At 49.6% G+C, this 5326-nt stretch overlaps 1 long non-coding RNA gene across 1 annotated transcript; it reads left to right on the forward strand.

Moving 5' to 3' along the window:
• The first annotated feature begins 721 nt into the window (after positions 1-721).
• On the forward strand, positions 722-3319 carry LOC132655296 (uncharacterized). The gene is made up of 2 exons (XR_009593076.1): positions 722-860; positions 1228-3319. It is a non-coding gene; the product is annotated as an uncharacterized LOC132655296 (long non-coding RNA).
• Positions 3320-5326: the final 2007 nt, after the last annotated feature.

Raw genomic sequence — 5326 nt, forward strand, 5'->3', positions numbered from 1 at the left:
TAATTCAGTGAGTAAAAATGTATAATGAATAATTAATTATGTGCTTGGAGGCACAATAGCTGCCTACTTTTGAATATTCATCAGTGGCATTATTAATTCACTAGAAATCCCGGGGAGGAACGGGACAGGCTTTTAGCCTAGCTGGAGGACTTAAAGATAATGCTTTGCGTGAGACAAACTTTTTTTTTTTTTTAAAGCTCACTTTTCTTGGGACACATTTTTCTGGGTAATTTTCTTTCTCTCAGGAACGTTTTGTCATCCCCCTGATTCCTGAGCAGCTCCTGTGGGAAGCAGATGCCACCTGTGACCACAAATGAAGCTGGCTCCCACCTGCAAGGCCCAAGAGCTTCCTGCAGCTCTGAGGTTGCTGATGCGTTTGGGGCCAGACAAGAGCAGAAAGCTATGTGGCAGCTTGAACTTTCTGGCCTTGGGACACTCTCCTGACCGACATGGGGATGGGCCTCAGGGACTAGCTCTGCGGCCCCCCACCAGTCTTTTAGGCTGCTGGTTGAACCCTGTCTGTCCGGTTCAGCCTGTGGCCATCGCAGGTGTCCCAGACTGTTGACTGATTCTCCAGTGCCCGCTCCTCCCTTCTCCCATATCTGTCTTTTCTCCTATGGGAGGCAACCTGGTCTCGGCAGGAAGACTACACTTCCCAGCCTCCTTCGCAGTCATGTGACAGTCTGGCCAATGAGGGGCATGCAGAAGTTGTTGGGCAAACCCGTGGAGGCTTCTTGAAAGGCCATTGGGGAAGAAGACCTGTTTGGCCTTCAGCTTCCTTCCCCGCTACAGACTGGGCTGCACCAGCATCAGCAGGGCTGCAGGGGGCTCTCGGGCCTGCTCGTTAATGCACCTCGCAGGTGGGAGCCGCTGCGTTTGTGGTCACGGATGACATCCGGTTCCCCCATTCCCGCAGGAATCGGGTGGGGGAGGGTTGAGTAGGGAGGGTTGATATGACAAAATATTCCTCAGAGAGGAAAAATTACCCAGAAAATGTGTCCCAAGAAAAGCGAGTTTTAAGAAAGTTTGAGATGGCCGAAGCCATCTTAGATCACAAGGTAGCTGAGGTAAGAACGATAGCCGGGATTCGTTGAGTACAGAACTGCCTCTCCGTCTTCTCACACAGGAGAGGAAGCACCAGCTGGATTTAATCTGGGTTATCCTGGGCTCCCTAATTTTAATGGAGTTGCCCTCCTCAAAGTGCTGTCTTGGGCCCCATCTTTTTAGATTCCTGGGCACCTGCTCTCAGATAGGGCTGGAAGTTCTTTGAAAAATTCATCTCTTGAATAATGAAACAACAGCCTGAGGGACCAATGCGGAAACAGAAGTTTTACAGCCAAGCCCCAGAAGGAGGCTGCGGACTTCTTGAGTCTCCCGAGGGCTTGCGGGTCTTCACAGGAAAAGGAAGGACTGTCCGTCTGGCTTAGCGTCTCATCTCTACAACCGAGGCTTGAAGACGGCCCCTAATGCCAACCTTAAACTAGTGGATGTGAGGATCCTTCCAGCCTGGCTGGACCCACAATCTGAAGGCTGCACCAGTGGTAGGGAGCAGAGAGCTTCCTGGGAGAAGACGGACTTCATAAACAGGACACGGGGAAACAATGAACTTTGGAGGATCCGTGGGAGGAGGCACAGCCAGCCAGCTGCACGGAGAGCTTGAGTGATTACACGTAACCAGTTATGGCTACAACAGAGTTCTGTGGCAACTTCCTGTTCTGTTTCCCACTGAGCAAGAGGCTCAGCCTCTCTGGGTTCCAGGCAGTTCGTGGCTTCCACACTGAGCATTCTAGGAAGGAGACTAGTTTCTGACTTCCATTTGTCCCTGCAGATGAGGTAACTCGAAGTCTACCGTTAACAGCCATTCATTCTCTTGCTGGGGGTCTGGTAATTTACTGGTCTGGCCTACTCAGGACACCTGGGATGTTCTGGCCCTCTGGCATTCCGGCTAAAGGCCTGCATCCTCTTCGTTTGATGCAGGAAGGCATCAGCCATCTCTAGGCATCAGGTGCTGTACTGGGTTGACCCTTCCTCAGTTGGCTGGGTCACTGCTTCTAGTCATTGGCAGCTTTTCACTTCAAGCCCCTGTGACTCTTTCCTTTTCTGTCTTGAGGCTGGTTCCATAACCTTGGGAATCTCCCTGCCAATGGTGGGTCAGCACTCCAGCTCCCCTCTCTCCCATCATAGAGAATTCCATGGCCATGGCCATGCTTGAAGTTTATCAGGGCCCCCCGGATTCCCCAACCCACAGCATTTCTGGGTTTCTTTCTTGCTTGTCCTATTTCCCCACCCCCTATCCTGGGCTTCCTGGAGGTGCCTCCAGGGTGAGCCACTTGTACCGATGTCTTTATGTCAAGATTTGTTCTGCATATTAGTAAGGGCTCTCTAGAGGAACAGAACGAATGGAGTGAGTATATAGGAAGAGGGAGTTTATTCGATTGGCTTCCCTGATACAGTAGTCCAACAATGGCTGTCATCATGTCACAGAGGCTGAGGATCAGTAGCTGTGCAGTCCACGAGGCTGGATTGCCCCAGCAGTCCCAGTCTGGAGCTGGAGGCCTGGAGGGTTCCTAGAGAGCCACTGATCTAAGGAAGTTGGGTTTCATGTCAGTCAAGGATGGTGGCAGCAGCACAGAGATGCACCCACAGTGAGGTCTTTCCTTCTACCATGTGGGTCCCAGAGACTGAATGCAAGTCATCAGGCTTAACAGCGGGCACCTTAACCCACTAACCCATCTCACTGGCTCCAAGATTAATTCTTCGTGTAAAAAGAAACAATATACAAGTTTACTCAAATCTTTAACACATATGACGTTATGTGTTTATCAAAGAATTGTTTAAAATAGATTTACTGTGATTCATTATCATTAAAATTTTATTTGAATATTTTATATAACTATATACACAAGGCCATACAAAAATATCTTGTGTAAGAAAGGAGTTATAGCTGGAAAAAGTGCCAGAAACTCTAGCTTAAACTGTCATCATTTTCCTTAGCTAAGACGTGCTAAGGATATTCAACGCACAGAACAAAATCAACGAAAACGTTTTTGTCTTCTGTCCTTAGTCTCAGCGGAGGCAGGAAGTAATGTTTGCAGGTACCTTTTATTCCCGGAAGCATAACGCTGTGCCAGCACTAACTGTAAGGAATCGAGGAAACTCAGCCTCCCAGACCTACCCCACACCCCCACCTCTAAGCTTCAAGAAGGAGGAGAGGAGTCATGAATAATAAATATAGAGATAAGAGAATGAAACTGGGAAATCAATTTACTGCGAAGTATTTGCATATTTTATTAAAAGAAACTGTGTCTGAGATCCATAACGGGGCGTGATGATTTCTGTTTTGATTTGATTTGTGTGCACCACGCCTGTGGGAAAAGTGACAGGGGGCAGTCGTGTAGGCAGGAGGGTTGCTGTTGTTGTTTTTTTCATTGATAGTAACTGGTACATTAGTCCTCGGAGGGACTTAGATGTGCACAGGAAGCGGAGATCTGAAGAGAAACTGTGGGCTGGTAACAGAACAGAGGTTCTTCTGGAAGAAACCAGCTGTCCTGCAGTTGCGGGAACAGGATAGAAGGAGAAAGCTACAGCCTGGGCCTCGGCATCTCAAAGTCGAGGCAAGAAGCTCTGCCTCCTGCTCTCTCCGTGAATACACACATGGAGATCGACACACCACAGCTCCATATAATTGACGTTTATTTTGACAGAGACAGAGGGGAAGAAACAGTTTGTTTGAGTATACACAAGGCACTCCCAGCCCCCTGCCTCCTCACTTCAAGAATGAGTTGCCACGAACAGATCTTTTTTGAGTGAAGGGTAGGGGACTTTGTCCCCCCCGCACCCCCATCACAGAAAAATGCTCTAAAACTCGGTCCTGTTGGCCATAAACATGTGTAGGCACAGTTTTGACATCTGAATTTGCAGACTGAACAGGGAATGGTCCAAGTGACATATGACTCTGCACAGCCTTGGCGTTAGCTGACCTTCCTCACAGGGACTTCTGAGGGGGTGTAAAGGCAGAGCATGGAAGTTAGCAGGCAGGGCAATCCCATTTCTGTTCACTAGGATGCTGGTCCCAAGCAGCTTTTAAAGATGGAGTGCTTTCTGGAAGCTTCCTTTGCTTCTGGGTCTGTTCTTCCTCCAGCTTGTGGGCAGTGGCTTCACTCTGGGTGCCAGCACATGTACGAGCACACTCGTGAACACACATCTGCTGGAAGGACCCGTCAATCAAAAATACCATCCCTCCCTTCAACAAGGACAAGTTCCGAAAGAGTTCAGCCAGTCAGATTCTTGTGCAGAATAAAGAGGCTGGCGCCGCCTTCCTGCAACATTTCCTCTAAAAGAGGGAGGGTGCCATGCGACCCTTTCTCTCCGCATCCCTCAAGCCACTCTTCTGCTGTCTGCAGGTGTGTGTCACCGCAGATAGCACCAGAGAGGAAAGAGGTATTCTCACTGTCTCTGAGAGTCATTGCCCATCCTGGCAGAGAAAGTACAGTTGTGGTCTTGGTACACGGCAGTGGGAACAAGTGATGATAGCTTGTTGACATGGCAACAACAGGAACCAGAGAGCGCAGCTGAAGACAGCCCTGACACTGCCTTGAAAGGCCCACCCCTCGAGATGTACTGTGGTTAACAGGGCTTCCCTGCATAGCTTTGTCTGTCCTGAAACTCACTCTCTACAACAGGCTGGCCTTGAACTCAGAGATCTGCCTGCCTCTGCCTCCCAAGTACTGGGATTAAAGGTGTGCACCGCCATTGCCTGGCACCTCCGTCTCTTAAAAGGCCACACAGCCTTCGAAATAGTGCCCCTGGATGGAAAGAAAGCATTCAAATTATAAGCCTGAGGCTCGGGCTGCACCTCAGCGGTAGAGTGTTGCTTAGCATGCACAAAACCCCGGGGTTCAGCATCATGTAACCTGAGAGTGGGGGTTCATGTTTGTAACCCCAGCACTTGGGAGCTGGGGCAGGAAGATCAGGGGTTCAAAGGCCATCCCTAGTTACATAATGAGTTTGAGGTCAGCCTAGGATATATGAGACCCTTATCAAAAAGGAAGGAGGAGGAGGAAGAGCAGGAGGGGGTAGAGGAAGAGGAGGCAGAAGAGCAGGAGTAGTAGTAGGAGGAGGTGAGGGAGGAGGAGGAAGAGACAATGGGAGAATGTTGGGTTCAAACCATACAGCCCCTGTCCCATGGCCTCTGATGACTGTTCTAGCTCACTTAGCCTCAGTTTCCTCATCTGACTCGTCCGTGCTGATGTGGTGGCAGCTTGCAACTGTGATGAGTTCTAGCCTTGTGCTAGGCCATTTGTCATGGTGGTTATTCCTACGGGAT

The sequence above is a fragment of the Meriones unguiculatus genome, chromosome 7 (assembly GCF_030254825.1).
Source record: "Meriones unguiculatus strain TT.TT164.6M chromosome 7, Bangor_MerUng_6.1, whole genome shotgun sequence".
In the NCBI taxonomy this organism is placed as follows: domain Eukaryota; kingdom Metazoa; phylum Chordata; class Mammalia; order Rodentia; family Muridae; genus Meriones; species Meriones unguiculatus.